General features: G+C 44.8%; 1 long non-coding RNA gene across 6 annotated transcripts in view; it reads left to right on the top strand.

Moving 5' to 3' along the window:
• The first annotated feature begins 1,188 nt into the window (after window positions 1-1,188).
• The window catches only part of LOC102547266 (uncharacterized), a 33,064-nt gene continuing 14,059 nt past the window's right edge, over window positions 1,189-20,193 (top strand). Inside the window, exons 1-4 of one of the 6 annotated variants that reach the window (XR_005501341.2) lie at window positions 1,189-2,035; window positions 9,758-13,731; window positions 15,210-15,392; window positions 17,294-18,979. This is a non-coding gene — a long non-coding RNA (uncharacterized LOC102547266). Of the gene's footprint in view, window positions 2,036-9,757; window positions 18,980-20,193 lie in introns of those variants that run through there. The other 5 variants (XR_010064462.1, XR_010064460.1, XR_005501340.2 and 2 more) reach the window with 5 other exon arrangements.

Raw genomic sequence — 20,193 nt, 5'->3', positions numbered from 1 at the left:
CTAAATTTTGTCTAATAAATTTGGGGTTTCAGATTCATGGAGCAAATCCATCTTTATTTTTGTTTTTGAAACAGGATATGCTGTGCAATCTAGAAAATGATCTATGGTAGCCATATTTTTGGATTTGAAAGGATAAACGTATTAAATGTACAGCAAGTCGAAGCGAAAGAATGAATAACAACAACTAGACAGGCAGCAAAACATTATCAAGTTGGACACTCGGAATATCCAGCACTTTTCATGGTTCTAGAAGATGCTATGCAGAATGCTGGAAAAGAAAAGACATTAGTGGTCTTACTCAGCACTGGAGCCTGTGTGCTCCAATATCAACCTGCCAGGCAAGATGTGCTCAGAGGAGCAGCAGAGGCATGCCTTTTATGGGGTAACTAACTGGATTTGAGGCCTGTCCCACAAGAGAAAATTTCATATTGTAACCCTTGACAAATATCACGGCTGAGGAAGTTATAAGTCCTAGGGCTGAACATGTTATCATTATTATTTTGTTAACTGATCATGCTGTCAAAGTTTTTCTAAATATTTATGTTTGCACCCATAGACCTGAGTTCAACCTTGATCAGGGAAGTTTCTTTTTGCAATGGGCAGGAGTCAAAGCAGAGACTCATAACTGGTCAAAGTGCCAAGAATAATAGAGTGCTCAACCCTAAACAGGACACCTGTACCACCCCACCCCACCAAAACTCAGGAAGACCACAGAAAAGTAGGTAGAGGAACGCAAGCATCAGAGTAGGTGGCTATTGAGTCCACAAACTCATAGCGGCTGCAGTTGCCTGCACAACACCTACATAAGATCAAGCCAGCAAAAAAATCCATCATAGCTGGGATAGATGATCTCAAGCTCCACCCCTAACCAAGGACCTATGGGCAGTAGAGAGTTGCTAATGAAGGGAGAACCATTGCTTTTGAAGGATATGGACAACGGTCAGAATCCCACGCTCCAGTGAATGATCTCACATGCATACACACATGGGCAGCTGTAACTGGAATTAGTAGATTATCAGAAGAAAGAAAGAAAGAAAGAAAGAAAGAAAGAAAGAAAGAAAGAAAGAGAGGGGGAGGGAGGGGGAGAGGAAGAGGGGAAGGGAGGGAGGGAGGGAGGGAGAAAGAGGAAGGAAGGAACAAGGAAAAGAAAAAGACAGCAAGTTGGGGGTGGGTGTGTTGAGAGGGGCCCATGGGGAAACTGAATGGGGAGATGTGGTTGGATATAATCATGTTTCATTCTTTACCTCTGCGAAATCCTCAAGAATAAAGAAAAAGAGTTAACCCCAAAGAAATCAACTAGGGATGTCCCCTGAAAGCAGCAGATGAGGTTCCCAGTAGAGCCCCATCCCCTCAGGTGAAGCTTCCACACAAAAGAACAAATAGCGATAAAGGGTGACATCATCAAACTGGCAATCAGCGGAAAACAACTGAGGGAGTGCCCTTCAGGCAGCCTGATGGAGATCCCCATCAATCAGCAGGAGCCAAGCAGGGTGTGTTCTTCCTCAATAGCAAACAGGTGGCAGTGACAACATCAAACCCGGTGTTCCCAGCAGTCAGCAGAAACTGGCTGGAGAAGCTGAGGTTGACAGCTGGAGCTGAGCGGTTTTCCCACGGCTGAATTCCTGGCTTTCCTCTCCCATTGCAGGCCCTTTTGTATCATAAAATAAACAATCGTGAAGTTGGTTGGAAATGGTTCACCTTCTGGCTGTTCTCAAGGACACAAAGTTTTCACTTTTGGGCTGTGTGTTGCTGCCCTCTTCCCTCCCTGTCACAGAATCAAGAGAAACAGCTCATTCCCAGATAAGAGGCCTTGAAGGACATTTTGAGACCAATCTGTCTGAGTCTGAAATAGAAGAGTGGACAGCCATCGTCTCAGAGCTAGCTCCTCAGCGGTTTCAACCAACACATAGCAGTTGACCAACCCGGTGTACATTACACAGGGTCTGTTCTCGGATGGCTTTGAAATCGTGACCCTCCTACCTCACCCTCCATAGGGACGGTCCATCACACCAGACTGAGCGCAAAAAATTACAAGGTAAGTAATTAAATGAGACGCTGTTTCCAATAAAATATTAAAGTTGATGCACTTTCTATACCAACTGCTCATACAAATAGATATGACCGTCACTAATTCCCCAACTAATAACTGGTCAATGGAATATTTGTGGTAACTTCAGTGACAATAAGAGAAACATCAGCGTGTCTACTCATGTTTATAAGCATGTTGAGTTTTTATGGTAATCAAAGAAAGTTACACAAAAATGTGTGCTTAGCCAGGGTTAATGACACACACCTTAAATCCAGCACCTGGAGGGCAGAGGCAAGTGGAACTCTGAGTTTTAGAGCAATTTGGTAACACAGTGACTTCTGGGCCATCCAAGGCTGCACAGTGAGAACTTGTCTAAACATATATGCACACACATACACACATACACACATATACACAATACACACACATACACACACCACACAAAAATTCCCAAATCCCAAATGAAAATTTTGAGATTGTATTTCATTAACACTATTAGTAAAGACCACCTTTTGAGAGGCTCAGTAAAGAGGATTCCTCTTGTACTGATGATATGAATTCATAGAAGCAAGTGGATTTGTACTAAAACTCTTTCCCACATAAACATATATGTTCAACTGGTGGCCCAGAGAGTATCTGCAAGAAGGACAAACCTTTCCCCAGAGTAAACAGCATGTAACATTAAATCAGCATGGCATTATTTATCAGTGTCTCTAAGGGAAAATAATGTAACATTTAGCATAAACAATAGACGTGTAATGGTTAAATTTTAAAAGTATTTTTGTTGTTGTCACAGCCAGAAATAATTGTTAATATGTTTCAAAAGTGGTTGGTTGTGGGCTCATATTTCTACCGAGTGGAATGTCTCTGGAACCATGGCCTTGGACAGTATATTACTTTGTCAAACAAAAGAGATTTAGCTTTCTAATCATACGATGCAGGCAGGACCTGGAGACCAGAGGCCCCGGGGACATAGAGAACTCAGATTAAATGGACAGAGAACTACAGGGCTGTAGGACTAGAAAGCAGAGCGTCTCCTAATAACAAATAAACCGGAGTAAACAGGTTGTGGAGCTTATTGAAGGGAACAAAGGCTCTGTTGTAATAAAAAAAATAACGATTATTATTTTTAGACGAATTCAAAGCACAGACTTCTGCAGGAAATCAGGGCATTTTGAAAAATGGAATTTCTGCAAATGGAATAAGATTCTGGATGAAAAAGGTCAGCGAAACTCAGATGAGGGATAATCAGGGAACTGTGGTCCAGACTATCAGGCAGGACCTTCTTCCATGAGGCCATTTCTTCATAATGTTTACTCATTCATCCATCGGTTCAGCCAGAATATGCCAGATGCTAAGCAAGCAGTGAGGGAAACCTTAGCAAAAATAAATCAGCAAAGGGAAGTGTGCCTTCAGAGAGTGTATCTTAGTGACAAACTTCACACCAAAGTAGTAATAATATGCATTATTGTTTAAACTCAAATGGACAAAGTACAAAAAGATAAGTTTTGAGACCCTTTAAAGTGAGCGCCAGAGGAATCTCAGAGATGGAATCCCTTGTTTTTCCAGATGAATCGACATTTTTATTTTTTTTTTTATTTTTTATTTTTTTGTTCTTTTTTTCGGAGCTGGGGACCGAACCCAGGGCCTTGCGCTTCCTAGGCAAGCGCTCTACCACTGAGCTAAATCCCCAACCCCTAATCGACATTTTAAATGAAATTTAAAGGTAAAAAATTACAGAGCTAAGATGATCACTGTTGCCAGTTTCTTGGTTCAGAAGGAACAGGGACCTGAATCATTTGTGGCTCAGGGAATATATAACAGATATTTCTTCTATATAGCTAATTTAATTATGTAAATATAGCTTTGTCCCATTGTGTGAGTTTCATCATGAATAGAATTAACACTACTATTTTCATAAAGATACATTTGTTAGTTTTATAAAGACCTAAGTTGTGCTGTATACTCGGGCTAGAAGAAACTTCCCATGTACTTAGTCCAGACCGTAGTGTTTGATAAAGCTCACCCCTGTCTGGGTATTCTAATCATTGCTACAACGTCAGCATAGGTATACGCATCTTCACACCATACAATCTGTTTTTAGTACCTGCAAATTTCTGGGTTCACAGCTGGAGAGAGGAAGCCAGATAAGGTCCCTAATTTGATGGCATTTTTTTTTCTTTTTTCTTTTTTTCGGAGCTGGGGACCGAACCCAGGGCCTTGTGCTTGCTAGGAAAGCGCTCTACCACTGAGCTAAATCCCCAACCCCTGATGGCATTTTTAAACACAGTATGAAGTCAATTGTTTCAGATGTTCTAGACAACAATCTCCATAACAATATGTAAGAATTACTTCAAATATGTACTTCTTAGTTTTTTAAATTGAGCAGGTGTGCTTGTGTGTGCATGTGTGCTCAGGTGTGCACACATGTGTGTGTGAGTGAGTGTATGTGTGTGTATGTGTGTGTGTGTGTGTGTGTGTGTGTGTGTGTGTGTGTGCATGCCCATAGAAGCCAAAGGTGTCCGATGCCCTGGAATTGGAGTTACAAGCAGTTGTGAGCCTTGAAATGTAGTTTCTGGGATCCAAACTTAGATCCTGTGCAAAAGCAATGTGTGCTCTTAACCACTGATTCAACCGTCCAGCCACAGAAATGATCATTTTTCCACGTTGTACGCTAATCAACATTTGGTATTATCTTTGCTTGCTTTTATAATGAAGAGAAAAATCTAATAGGCCGTCGGGCAATTCTGGGTTGGACTGTGCCTCCACAAGAAGACATACTGAGGACTTAATCTTACTACTGTAGAATGAGAGCGTATCTGGAAATAAGGTTTATGTGGATGTAGATAAGACAAGGGACCATTAGAGTGGGTGCTGCCCACCGTGACAGATACACTTTGAAAAGCAGAAAACTAGTTAAACATAGACGTTTGTATCTCAGGAAGGTGAAGCAGGAGAATGGAAGATTTAAAGCCATCCTGAGCCACAAAGTGAAGCCCTGGCTCAAGGCTGAAAAACAAAACGAAATCAAAACATGGGAAATGCGGAGCTCAGTGGTCAAGCTTGTTTGGCACGCACAGCACAACTCAGATTTGATACCCAACACTGCCGGGGGAGGGGGCAGGAGTGGGGAGGACTAATGAATTCTGGGCCCAGAGCCACACACAGGGAGAATGTCCTGTGCTGATGAAGGCACAGGGCAGAGGTGCAGCTAGAGAGGTCAGACAACACCGACTCCATCAACCACCAGAGGCTGAGAGACCACAGCAGATTCTCCCACAGCCAGCCCTGTGGATGCCCTTTAACTGACACTCTGGCCTCTGGCACTGTGAGAAAATTAATTCCTATTGGTTAAAGCCACACAGTTGGTGGTGCTTTGTTATGTCAGCCTTAACAAGCCAGCTCTTAATGTGGGGCTCCCCTGAAAACAGAGACAGAGTAAAGAAGAGAGGTAGGTGCTAATTCATCTGTATGTGACCCTCGTGCTCAGAATATCAATCTAGCTCCCAGAGCTACCATGATGAGCTGTTGGCTTCCTTCTCTGCATTGCCTTAGACACAACAAAACTGAAGGAAACAACGACTTTCAGTGGGCAACAAGGCATACATTGCGAAATTTGGGAAATGAACTATTTTTCAAGAGTCATGCAGGCTGGGGATGTGGCTCAGTCCTATATATGCAAAGTCTTGGGTTCAATATTCAGCCAGGGCCACCAAAGAAAATGTGCCAAATTAAATATGGATATAAATTTGTTTAGAATAAAATATGTAAATCATCAATATTACAATATAATAAATACTATAAAGTTCCTACTGTGACTTGATTATGTTTGCCAAAGTCCATGTGTCCGTGGCAGAATGCCCCATGCCACACTGCTGAGAGGGATGGCCTTGAAGTAGCAATTACTGCCATTATCAGAAGAGTGACTCCTACTACCCCCCTTCCACTTCTCTCTCTAGTGTGTCTGCTTTCCACCATGAGATAGTGCTGTGAGAAAACCTTCAGCAGATGGATCCTACAACCTTGAACTCCCCACCCTGTAGGAAAAAAAAAGACTCAGTTCTTTATAAATTACCCAGCCTCAGAAATTGTCATAGTGGCCTAAAATGTATAAGGAGTACCCCTTACTTTAGAAATATATCATTATTTTTAATTCTCTGGTTCTTTTTTATAACCCATCCTCTACATAGTTCAATGCATGTTATTCTACGGTCTCTAAATTCTATCAATTTCGCAGAATGGAAAAAAAAAAAGAGGAATTCTCACCAGATAGTTTTGTATTTAGTTTTTAAAATTAATTCTTATCTAGAATTATTGGTCACAATTTGTATCATATTATTGACAGAATGCATAAAGCATGTAACCTCACATAGATACACTGTAACAGAAATATATATAAATAATATCAATTCTCAGCGATAGGCTCTGCTTTTTTTTTTTTTTTTGGTCAGGTCCCTCCATGGTAGGATGGGTAGGACATATTTTTATCCTCTTCCTTCAGCACGATGCCAGTAGTGGGCCCTGGGAACAGAAGCCATACTAGACCATATCAGCCAGACTATCTAACCATATAAGGAAATGACTATGTCTCCCATAACTACGTCCCATTAAGCCAAATCCTAATGTCCCAGTAGACTGCACCACGGCAGATGGCCAAAGTGGAAAGACACAATGACCAGTTGCAATCCAAGTATTTTACTTTGGGGAATGCTATAAAACTCTGTAACTGTGCAAATGTGCCACATGGGGCCTTGGCAGCAGCAGCGTTGTAAGGGGACCCATGATGAGAGAGCCATGAAGCCCAGGTCTCATCAGCTTCTTGTCAGTCCTGCCCCTTAGTGAACGGTCTCAATGAATTTGCCACTAGAATACTCTACATATATTAATTAAATTAATAGGTTAATTTTGGAGGTTTTAGTTTTTGGCAACAGGGAATAAACTGTAGTTTTGTCCTATGGGCTAAGCAAGCTGTGGGGTGTTAGAGAGAGAAGAAATGAGAGAAAACTAAAGAGGATGGGAAAGAGAACATGCGTGGCTTTAAGAGTGTCTGAGCGGAGGGAGGCAATCCTTATATAAAAGGCTAGCTTAGCCTCTCAGGAGACATCCATATCAGGCTCCTGTTAGTAATCACTTCTTGGCATCCACAATAGTGACTGGGTTTGGTGGCTGCATATGGGATGGATCCCCAGGTGTGGCAGTCTCTGAATGGCCTTTCCTTCAGTCTTTGCTCCACTCTTTGTCTCTGTATTTCCTCCTGTGAATATTTTGTTCCCCCTTCTAAGAAGGACTGAAGCATCCATACTTGGTTTTCCTTCTTCTTGAGCTTCATGTGGTCTGTGAATTGTATCTTGGATATTCTGAGCTTTGGGGCTAATATCCACTTATCAGTGAGTGCATACATGCGTGTTCTTTTGTGACTGGGTTACCTCACTCAGGATGGTATTTTCTAGTTCTATCCATTTACCTATGAATTTCATGAAGTCATTGTTTTTAATAGTTGAGCAGTACTCCATTGTGTAAACGTTCCACATTTTCTGTATCCATTCCTCTGTAGAGGGACATCTGGGTCCTTTCCAGCTTCTGGCTATTACAAATACGGCTGCTATGAACGTAGTGGAGCATGTGTCCTTGGTATATATTGGAGCATCGTTTGGGTGTATGCCTAGGAGTGTATAGCTGGGTCCTCAGGTAGCATTCATGGGGACCCCAGAGGAGGATTAGAGAAAGGACTGAAGGAGTTGAAAGGGTTTGCAACCCCATAGGAAGAAGAATATTATCAATCAACCAAGCAGACCGTCCAGAGCTTCTAGGGACTAAACCACCAACCAATGAGTACACATGGAGGGACCCACGACTTCAGCAGCGTATGTAGCAGAGGGTGGCATTGCTTGGCTTCAATAGGAGGAGAAGCCCTGGGTCCTGTGAAGGCTCATTTCCCCAGTGTAGGGGAATGCCAGGGTGCTGAGGTGGGAGTGAGTGGGTGGGAGGGGGAGCATCCTCACAGAAGCAGGGGGAGAGGGAATGGGAGAGGTAGGGGGGGTGAGGGACCAGGAAAGGGGATAACATTTGAAATGTAAAGACATAAAATATCCAATTAAAAATAAAGGCACAGTGGTTAAGAGCACTGACTGCTCTTCCAGAGGTCCTGAGTTCAATTCCCAGCAACCACATGGTGGCTCACAACCATCTGTAAAGGGATCTGGTGCCCTCTTCTGGTGTGTCTGAGGACAGCTACAGTGCACTCACATACATAAAATAAATAAATAATTGTTAATTAAAAAATCAAGGCTAGTTTATTATAGATGTCAGCCCACTGAGTCAGAACGCCCTCGGATCTGAGGTTTTAACCACGATCAGAAATTTGGGTGAGAGTTGGAGGCGTTACCATGTACCTTATGGTCACACGTGCCTTAGACTAAATCCTCGTCCTTCGTGAGTTTGTACATGGAGATTATATAAAGTTTTGTCTTTAGCAAAAATGACAATAGACTGGAATATGGCCAAGTTTGGGATTAGCCACAGTGATCATATGAGTCTGTGGGCCTGCGGGATTCCGTTTGGTTCGCACTATTTAGTCCAAGCAAAGCCTTCCGAATTAAGGGAGGGTGCATGAGTACCATAAAACAGGCTTCACCATGAAAAATGGGTGGGCACTCTTGATTAAGAGTGAAAGGTTACTCTTCCATCATCTCGTGGGTTTCCAAAGCCAGCTTGGAAAGATTCCTTACTCTTCAGAAAGATGGGGTGAGTCAGGGGACTCCTGAATAACTCAGGACACTGTGCATCCCAGGGCCCTTAATCAAACCTTTAAAATCCCTTTTAGCCACAGAGGGGAAACTCTTCACAAGTTTGGGGGGTTCAAGTGTGAACATCTTTGTGGTCCCAACTACATCCCCTACCATAGAACCTTTCCGGAGTCAGCCTCTTCTAACAGCCCCTCCTCACTCTACTGCAAGCGATAACTTAGAAAACATCCCCGTTCCTAACCCTCGAAGGCAAGAACTTTCTCAACATGACAGTGTAAGTGTGGGGGGCATGGGGAAGGCTTTTTTCATGAATGCGTGGATGCTGATGATGATGACAATAAAACAGCAACGAAGACAATTGTGTGATAAACAAAGAATCAACACTAGCGAGATCTCTCCTCAAGAGATCTCTTGTTGATATTTTGCCTGCATGACTAAAAAACCTGACCAAAAGATGAATAATAGTTCTCTGTTATTTGTCTTGGCCTGAATTAAATGCCGATTTTACAAGGAAACCAAGGGCATCAAAGTCCCTTTCCGGACTCCAAGGAGGTCCATCCCCTTTGTGGCTACTTTGCCATGTTGTGATTTCCTGATATTATCTAAATATTTGGGATTTGGATGGAAGCCACAGTTTACCAACGAACCCAGAGTTCTTTTCACCTGCGAGCTGTTATTCAACGGTTAGCCTAACAAAGTCACTTTGAACTTTACATATCAAAGAGAAGCCATTCTTTTTTAGAGTAACTTCAAAAGCAGCCCAGCATACGTGGAGGAAGATGTCACAGCCACAACTGAACTGGAGACCCAGGGGATCTCTTGGCAGGCTGTCCCCACTGCCTGGGGAGGCTGGTTTCAGAAAATTATTGTTTTCCAGATAGGTGTTGGCGTCTCCTAACATTCTTTCATCCTTTGCCATCAGAATTATTTATATTCACGGCACTAATCTCAAACGTGTTTCTCATTTCCTGTATTGTTCCAGGTCCCACCCTCCGGACAGCGTTTTGTTTATGACAGCCAGGACCCAGTAGGTGAGTGAATGAACAGAGGAGGTGAGGTTGTGAACCAGGTAAGCCAGATCTAGGAAGGTGTGGTTTTGTGGGTGTGGAGTAGGGTAGTGCATGACTGTTGCTCTTAGCATGCCGGAGGCTGAAGCGGAAGGAAACCAAGGTCGATGATAGTCTGGGCTGCACATTGAGTTCCTTTCTCATGCCCCTCTTTCCTGCACTGGGGGAGGGATGGGGGTGGGGTCCTACCTGTAACATCTCCAGGGCCTGGACACATGACTCAGAGTTTCTACCCTTCAGCTTTCTCACCTAGAAATTGTGAGTGATAATGCCCACCTTGTAACTTCATTGTAAGGATTTGAGATAATATATGTAAAGTCCAGGGAACTCTGAAACAGGCAGTAAATAGTCTCCTCTCCCCCTCTCCCTCCCCCCTCCCTTTCCCCTCCCCCTCCCCTCTTCCTCTCCCCCAAGCAGGAATAATTAACCAGCGCTTTGCTCTTTGGGGATTACATAGCTAACCGTCCATAATCCACATGTGGTTGTTCTCTCTGCAAGTAAGTTCCAGCACGATTTTGGAAACTGAGTAGATTTTCTCCATGAGCTCCTTGCTTACTCCTGGCTGAGTTCCCACCCGCCCCCAATCTTGTGTGTGTTTATAAAAATGTAGACAACTTAATATGAAGCCATGTATTAAGTTAGTAGGGAGGGAGCTGTGCACTCACAATCCAGATGCATTAAAAAAGCTAAACACAGGAGACATGTGGATCCTCTAACCTGCAGTTCCTTCCCAACTCAGAAACTACTTCACTAAGAGGTAAGCATTTTAATTTATCTCGTTGGTGGAGAAACAGAGTAAGCTGTCGTGTGGTTTTGTAATCTTTAATCGATATAATTCTTAAACCATGCCTTTGTATGAACACCAATATTAACTTTCATCCAACAGCCTTTCCTGACAGCTAAAATATTTGCTGTCACTGGTTCAGCTCTGAATTCTCAGATCAGCCACGGCTGATCCCCAGTGCCTTGCCCCAGCCCCAGGACAGGCGCACCAGTAGAGCTGTGGCTGGCTGGTGAGGTATCAACCACCCCAGGAGTCTGAATCCTGGAGATGAATGGAGAAGTGGCAAGGTTAGAGCCCCAGAAGAAGGTTGGGATATAAATACAAGGAAATGCTTAAAATGCAGTGGTGGAAATCTGAAAACATGGGTCTTGGGTTATCACTGGGAAAAGTAAAGCATAATAAATCCAGGCCAAATTAAAAGTAAGGGATTTCTAAATTAAAAACAGTGCATGTTACGAAAGGCCCGGGCATGCACGTTTTTAAGGAAAAACAACAGTATTAAGCATTCCTGATATTTGTTGAGGCAGAAAAAAATATTTCAGGTCAAGGGAAGCCCAAAAGCAAAAGGGGCAAGACTGTATCAGCATCTTCCCAGCCTGTTAGGAAGGACGAGGGGGATGGTGCTGTGGTATTCTTCCTTGCTAATGGTAGCTATCAGTGGGATAAAGTACAGGAACCGTGAAAGCAACTATTTAAAATGTATGAATCAATGTGCTATTATACTCAGGGTCTTAGTATGCTTTTTGTCACGATAATGAAATACCTGAGGAGATTAACTGATAAAGAGAAATGTGAATTTTGGCTCATGGCTCTCTAGCTGATGAGGGATCCTCACGCTACGGAATTCTGAAGAGGGCATCACATGAAGGTGGTGTGGGGAAGACACCTACACCATAAGCCAGAAAGCAAAGAGAAACATGAGCAGGGTCCTCGTGATCCCATTCAGGGGCATCACCCGGTGGTTCTCTTACAAAGTCACACACACCTCCCCTGGTCTCCACACCTCCCAGCAGCTCCACCCTGGGAACTAAGTTTTAGAAATTCTGGCAGGAAATCTGATCCAAACCGTGAGACCTGGGTCACAATTTCAGGCCGTTTTCATCATTTTTACTAGAAAGCCTAGACCTTTTAGCGAGGACCCTCCTCACAGCTAGCCAGTCTTCACACATCCCTGCACAGTCCCTAAGCTACTGCCTGGCTATAGGTTTCCTATTGTAGAGATTTCATTATAATGGAATCAAACCATCTGTCATATCCTGAACTGCTTTGCCTTCCTTGTCACAATGTCCTCAAGCCTCAACCACAGGTGGCGAGTATCAGTATGCCACGTTTTATATTGCCTTTAACCCTTCTAAGAATGGCGTAGGCGTACGCACTGAAAGTGTGAAAAATCAAAGAATCGTCACAGGAACACGATGATATATACACGCCGGGCATTGAAACAATTCGGATACAAGCCACACAATCACGTGGAGGAAAAGGGAGCTTATTCACAAGCAGTCTTTCGGTTTTCAGATCAAGCAAAATGAAAGGACGTGAAAAGAATGCGTCTGGAGTAAAGAATACGTGCGTGTCCCTGTGGCTGTCCCCAAGCATATGTGACAAGAGATGCAGGGTTAGAGCAACTGTCTTGTTGGCTACCAGCAAACGAGCAAGCAGGAGCCAACGAAATCAGACAGCCAGCAGGTGCGCTAGGAGTCCTCACCGCAGGGCTGAGACTCTGCCAATCAACCTGTGCCTCCCATTGCCAGCGACTAGGGCGTGGCTACAATCCTTTCGCTGAAAATGAGCGTTCGTAAGCGATGATAAATAGCCTTATATGTGCGCATCTGGATGCCGGGTCCTAACACACGGGGAGGGTGTACCACCCAGAAATAACTCCAAAGTGAAAATAGAAGGCAGAGACGCAAAGTGAACTCAAAGCTTTGTTTATCAACAGGAAAGGCGTGGCTGTGACGGGGAGATGGCGTGCGTGAGGCTGAATCGAGATTCCCGAGCAGGCACGCCTGTGTCGGTAAAGGACACCTGACCGTGTTCTTGAATTCCGCCACTGTAATCACTTTCATGGTATTATGATTGGTCTACCTTTCATTTTGTATTCCTGGTTTTAATAACTGAAATACTGTCCCCCGCTTCTTTAACCTAAGCCATTATTTCCCCCCCCAAATGTTCGCGAAATTAGATTTTCATCTTTCTGCATATGTCATTCACGCTAGACGTGTTGAACGGCTCCTCTTTCTCTTCCAAAGATTTTCGTTCCAGCCTGACGTTTGTGCCCCATCTTGGTAATTTTTCTCAAATTCCTGATGAATTTTTTAAAAAAAGCATCCTCCTATCTACAAAACATGCTCAGGATAGCTCACTATCTGTTGCGTGAGTTGGTTTCTCCACACGACTCACATCATTGTCTGCCCACAGTGAACACAGCAATGGCAGCAGGAGACCTGGGCATGGTGACCCATAGCCACGCTGGTCAGGATTCTCCATCTTTGCCTATTGTGACACCTTACGCCGTCCTGTAGGATAAGGCGCCTGACTTTGATGCCATATGCCAAAACACCCTTGGAGATGTACTTAGAAAACCGAGTTTCCTTCCCACGCTTTTTTCTTTTTATGCACACATACATTTTAAATCTAGGTCCCACCCACGAGAGAAACATGAAGTAGCCGCATCCAAACCTGGTTTGGTTTGGTTTGGTTTGGTTTGGTTTGGTTTGGTTTGGTTTGGTTTGGTTTGGTTTTAATGTCTATGAGTACACTGTAGCTGTCTTCAGACACACAGAAGAGGGCATCAGATCCCATTACAGAGGGTTTGTGAGCCACCACGTAGTTGCTGGGATTTGAACTCAGGACCTCTGGAAGAGCAGTCAGTGCTCTTAACCACTGAGCCATCTCTCCAGCCCCGAGACCATTTTTCTTTAAGGCTGTATAAAACTCCATTGTACAGTGTATGATATTTTCTTTGTCAGGTCATCTCTTGATGGACGTCTAGGCTGGCTCCGTTCCCTGGCCATCCTGAATATATGCAGCAATAAAGAAGGCTACATGTTTAATCATAAACACTGAGCAAGCATGGCGGCGGTGTGCTGAATTATGGTCCTTCAGGTGTGTACCCAACAATGTTATGTACAGTCTACTCTCAGATTTTTGAGGCTCCGCCATACTGTTTTCTGTTGTTGTGTATGGGTAAGTAGCATCCCCTTGTACTGCTATATTCCGATGTGTTTATACTTTTCAACGACTGATAGACACTTAAATTGTCTCTACTTCATCACTGTCCAAAATATTATGGATGAATACACACGTAGACATTTTGTGTGGATATGTGATCTCATTTTTCTTGTCTGCACACCCAGCAAGGGAACTTCTGAGCCATGGGTAACTCTGTGCTTAACTAATGAACTGCCATGATCTTCCCGGTACAGTCACAGACTTACTTCACCAGCAGCCTGGAAGGGTCCCCACATCTGTGCCTTGTCATGGGCCCACCTCTTCTGATTTCTTCTGTACGGCATCATAAGGGAGATGAAGACACAGGGTTTGGTTTAGGGCCAAAGGGACTCGGCACTACTAATATTCAAAGAAAGGCTTACTGCTTACTTTATGGTTTTACAGTAAATGTGAGATGAGTTTCTTTTTGAGGACAGACTAGAACAATTTGAATGGTAAAAGAGAACTCAATGTTGAGTGTGGAAACGTGTGTGTGTGTGTGTGTGTTTGTGCGTGTGTGTGTGTATATATGTGTGTGTATATGTGTGTGTGTTTGTGTGTGTGTTTGTGTGTGTATGTGTGTGTGTTTGTGTGTGTGTTTATGTGTGTGTGTGTATATGTGTGTGTATATGTGTGTGTGTTTGTGTGTGTTTGTGTGTGTGTTTGTGTGTGTATGTGTGTGTGTTTGTGTGTGTGTTTGTATGTGTATGTGTGTGTGTTTGTGTGTGTGTTTGTGTGTGTATGTGTGTGTGTTTGTGTGTGTGTTTATGCGTGTGTGTGTATATGTGTGTGTATATGTGTGTGTGTTTGTGTGTGTTTGTGTGTGTGTTTGTGTGTGTATGTGTGTGTGTTTGTGTGTGTGTTTGTATGTGTATGTGTGTGTGTTTGTGTGTGTGTTTGTGTGTGTATGTGTGTGTGTTTGTGTGTGTGTTTGTGCGTGTGTATGTGTGTGTGTTTGTGTGTGTGTTTATGCGTGTGTGTGTGTATATATGTGTGTGTATATGTGTGTGTGTTTGTGTGTGTTTGTGTGTGTGTTTGTGTGTGTATGTGTGTGTGTTTGTGTGTGTGTTTGTATGTGTATGTGTGTGTGTGTTTGTGTGTGTATGTGTGTGTGTTTGTGTGTGTGTTTGTGCGTGTGTGTGTGTTTGTGTGTGTGTGTTTGTGTGTGTGTTTGTGTTTGTGCATGTGTGTGTGTGTGTGTGTTTGTGTGTGTGTGTTTGTGTGTGTGTGTGTGTTCTACATTACCACTTAGTAAATAGTCTGAAGTTCCCAGCACCTTGTGGTTCTCTGAATGCCTTTCCAAGTCACTGGCCTGTGGTGGGTCACTTTGAGGCGAAGTTCCCATATCACCTCTGCTTGCTCCCACTAAACAGATATCCGAGTCATCTTATTCTTATTGAAAGAATACCTGTCTTGCCCAGTAGCACTGGGGCAGAGTGACCTTGGCTGTCCCCACTGTGACTCCAGCAGCTAACACATGTATGTACCAGATGAATTTGCTGACTGAAGCGGCGAGGAGGATTTCCGTGAAGTTTTCTTGCTTACAAAGCCTTCCGGTGAGTGCATACGAATTAGTTTTCACTGAGGTGTGTGCGCTGTTGATGAAAGCCCACGCTGCATCCCAGCTCTCTGACACACTTGAGAGCCAGCTTGTTTTCCCAGCACATTCCTCCGAGTCAGCTAATGCTCAGGTATTTGTGTGGAAACAGCTCCTAATCTTCCCTAACACGGGCCAGAGAGCAGCTGAGGCAGCTCTTCTGACATACGGGGAGCTCTGATCCTGTCAGTAACTCTCCCTTCTTCAGCAAGTCTCTCCAAAGCAAAACACCGTTTTCCTGTCGCAATGAAGCACCGTCTCCTGCCTAAGAAGGCTCAATTGTCTTTCCGTTCTTTCAGCAAGCAGGGACCCTCCTGTCCAATTGAAATCAGAGACGTGGATGTCAATGTGTCTCCTTTTATGTAGACGTGTAGCTGTCAGATCAGGGCTCAAAGGCTTGCCTTTAATGAAAACAAGTCATTTTCATCAGTGTGACTGCAGATTTTATATGAATACTGATACCTCGATCAAATGATTGGCATTTCCGTTTGTCAAGCTCCTGCGGTCTTCACAGTGATTCGCTCTGCTATACACACATCAAGGCCTCTGCTCTCTACTCTCCAGTCCTGCCCCTTCTGGTACGGCTCCTATGCCAAAAACCTCACAGCAGATTTTCAAGATCTGTGCTTGGGATGTTTTATCTGACTAAAACCATTATAACTTTTTTTATATAACTTAAGGGCCAATGTTTACAAATTGGAAATCACCACATAAAGTATTTGGACGAGGCTTGCAGATGTAACTCAGTTGGTAGATACTTCCCTGGCGTTCACACAGCTCTGGCTCTGATTCTCAACCCTGCACAAACGGGGAGTGTGGCCCATGCCTGTGTTCCAAGCACTTGGGAGGTAGAGGCCAGAGGAACAGAAATTCCATGTATCCTTGGCGATGTAGTGAATTCAGTGCCAGCCTGAGCTACATGAATCCCTGTCTCAAAATACGAAAGAAAAGGAAGAAGTCCTAGTTGTCTTTTGCTAGCCAGACTGAATAGATAGCGTCCCTGAAAGCAAACATCCTAGCATAGCCACACAGATAGTCCCAGTCACCCTTCTTGTCCTCTAGTGGCACAGCCTTGCCTGTGCTCCTCTTGAGTGTGGACTGAATTCTTTCTCTCCCTCTGTCCCTCTCTCCCTCTGTCCCTCCATCCCTCTGTCCCTCTGTCCCTCTCTCTCTATCCCTCTCTCCTTCTGTTCCTCTCTTCCTCTCTCCCTCTCTTCCTCCCTTCCTCTCTCCCTTTCTCTCTCTCTCCCTCTCTCCTCCCCCGCCTCCCGGATGGGGTTTTTCTATGTAACCCTGGCTGGCTATCCTGGAATTCGCTCTGTAGACCAGGCTGGCCTCAAACCCCCAGAGATCTGCCTGCCTCTGCCTCCCAAGTGCTGGGACTAAAGGTGTCTGCCACCCCCGGCCACTGTGGCTCTTTTCTAATTAACAGAATACAACAACAACCACAAGATGTCTAAGATTAGGTCACAAAAAGAATGAAGTCATTTGTTTGTCTTCTTTTTGTCAAAAAAAAAATGCACGTTAATGCCTATTTGGTGAACTGGACGTTTTAGTTTAGCTAAGCTTAGAAGAGAATCAGAAAAATATGGAACCTGAGGAACTGTGGTGAACCACACAGAAATCTTGGGGTCCTGAGGCCAGTGGGGTGAGGGGTGGGGTGAGGGGCTGCCCCTTGAACCGAAAGAATGGTCTGGTGTTTGCTAAACACCAATCAGAAGTCTTGGTCTTCTATCTGGTCTTGCCGTTGCTGCCCCCGAGCACTCCACGGATCCATCCCGTCTGTGCACTCTTTCTCCCTCCCGAGGACCACCTGCTTGCCGTCTACCTCTAGTTTGAATGTGAAATGTTTTCTGACAGGTGATACGTTTGGTCCCCAGCCAGTGGTGCTGTTCTGAAAGGCTGTGGAACCTTCGCTAGGAGGTCACAACAGGAAGCGAATGATTGTGGCAACTCCAGGCTGCTGCCTCAGAGACTTGTGATTAACGTGGCCCTACCGTGGTAAGACCACAGACACCCAAACTGTGGCCTTCTCACAGACTCTAGACAAGAGAATCCCAGCCAGGATTCCTGACCCACAGAAACCGTAAGAAAATATGTGCTTGTTTTACTCCACTAAGTTGGGGGTAATTTTTTACACAGCAGTAGATAACCAACACAGCAACCATTTGTCACCCTTGCCCCACACTGTGAAATGTTTTGCCATCTATTCGATAGCCCCATCAGGACCCAGGATTATCCCTCACTCCACCTCTGGGCTGCAGGAGATGCCTCTGGATTCATCTCTCCTGCCCCACTGTTGTTTTTATGGCTCAATCCCTCAAGTTGTCACAACTGGACTTTAGCAGCCGACTCCTAATTCCTCTGCGTTCTGCCGTACTCGCCTCCAATTCATCTCTTCACACTGAAACCAGACACACGTCCTCCGCTCTGTCCAGGAGAGCATCCCCACCTTGGGGATGGGGTGGGGGGAGGCTCTTTTTTTTTCCCCCCGGAGCTGGGGACCGAACCCAGGGCCTTGCAGTTGCTAGGCAAGCGCTCTACCACTGAGTTAAATCCCCAACCCCACATCCCCACCTTTAACCTCCCTTCTGAAGCCCTCTGGGAGTACCCAGCTAGCCTCACATTCCAGCCGCACCCCTCTGCCTGGTCCAGAAACCTCAAACTCCCTACTCATGCTAAGCGTGCCATGCTAGCATTTTTCTGTGCATCCTGGGCCCTGCCTACACTAAAACATCCTTCTGTCCCTACAGGAGGATGGTAACAAGTACCTCATCTTTCCAGAGCCACCTGTGCCGTGAATCCATTAATAAGTCATGTCCTAGGTACTTAGCCACTGCTTCCCAGCGGCTGGCACCGCAGCTCTTCTGCTTATGCAAGCTCTCTGCCTTTCCCCTCTCACCCAGCAGAATCCTTCTGCAGGGAAGGCACAGAGATCGGCTCAGTGCCTCCACCCGGCATTGTACCCAAAGGTGTATGGGGTGGGGGTACAAACAACAACACAAAGTTATGCCAGCATTTTCCTCAAAGTCACCCTCTAGCCATTCTGCCACTTGGAACAGAAGCCTCTCCACTGTCCCCCATCCTTCAAGCTACAGCTTAAATGGCACTCCTTGGAGGTTGTTTCCAGCCCCCAAGATAGCCATGCTACCCTTTGGTAAGACAGAGTATGGCGGTCATTACATGACAGTCTAGTGGCTAGATTATATTCTAGCTCATTTCATTCCTATTACTCAGCCTTGCTTATTGTACTGGCTGGTTTTGTGTATCAACTTGACACCAGCTGGAGTTGTCATGGGATCCAGCTGTAAGACATCTTCTCAATTAGTGGTCAAGGTGGGAGGACCCATTGTGGGTGGTGCCGTCCCTGAGCCGGTGGTCCTGGGTTCTATAAGAGAGCAGGCTGAGCAAGCCAGGGGAAGCAAACCAGTAAGTAACACCCCTCCGTGGCCTCTGCATCAGCTCTTGCTTCCTGACCTGTTTGAGTTCCTTTGGTGATGAACAGCAGTGTGGAAGTGTGAGCTGAATAAACCCTTTCCTCCCCAACTTGCTTGTCGGTCATGATGTTTTGTGCAGGAATAGAAACCCTGGCTAAGACACTTATCTCTAGTTTAAATATGGAGAAACTGAGGCATTTGATCCCGGGCAATCTAACTTGGGATTTGTAAACTTGATCAATTTAGTACCTTCTGGTTATTCCCCTCACCCCACCTATGCACACAAACATGCTATTAATAAGACTTTTACAAAATGTCCAAGTTGTGTTCCTGAGAGCAACCAGTCACGTGAATGCAGAACCCCAGCATTATACTGGGGTCCTCGGCCATAGGACGCATGCGACTCTGAACATCTAGCCTCAAATAACCAGACAAATTGACACCCTTGGTGACAAGATCAGGCGTTTGTCAGCGCTGAGGCTTCTTGTCTAAACTCTCCTCTGATCAATGGTCCTACAACACTGACATTCGGTGCCTAAAATGGGACTTGAACCCAGAACTCTGGGATTAAGAGTCCAGTGCTCTACCGACTGAGCTAGCCTGACGCCCAATGTCAGTATTCTGGGTTAGACAGAAGGACTGACTGAAGAAAGAGAGATTCTGCAGGGTAAGTGTAGGCTTCGCAAGGAGCTTGGGGCTAAGCCTCTCAAGGACTGAATGCTAGCAGCTTCCTGGCTCTTTGTATTGTTACACGTAAGGCACTTTTAGCAAGTCAATTTCCACATATCAAAACCTTTTATCTGATGGTTGTCTTGAAAGAACCACCATCACCTTAAGGAATCCCCAGCCATACCAGACTTCCTGGTTGGCCAGGAATGTCTCGAGACTAACTTATGCAAAGGCTCTGAGAATCCTTCAAAGAAACAATACCATAAAATTTCAGGGAGCAGTCACTGACAAAAGACTACTTCAAAGCCTAGGTGCCACCACGCCAAAATTTGTGCCAGAACCATGATTCTCCCAAAATTCTGCTATAGCAGCTGATTTCCACCACTAGACCTTCATGCCTTCACTGGCTGCTGAGTAGGATATGCGATGACCTTGAAAGTGCATCTGGTTCTCTTAACGAGACCTCTCTTGTCCACTGAGCCTCCTTAAGGGTGCCACAAACTCCCCACTACCAGCCAAGACCTATAATTATGAGTCAAGCTTTGCTTGAAGGTTTGGGGTCACAGAGGCTGTTCTACAGGGGCAGGGCTCTGCGTTCTGGTACCAAGAAGAGCTTGCAGTGACACAGTAGGCTGAAGGAGTGCTCACTGAGTG

This window comes from Rattus norvegicus, chromosome 2 (assembly GCF_036323735.1).
Source record: "Rattus norvegicus strain BN/NHsdMcwi chromosome 2, GRCr8, whole genome shotgun sequence".
In the NCBI taxonomy this organism is placed as follows: Eukaryota; Metazoa; Chordata; class Mammalia; order Rodentia; family Muridae; genus Rattus; species Rattus norvegicus.
Note: the sequence above shows the minus strand (reverse complement) of the source record. Positions and strands in the feature narration are given on the sequence as shown.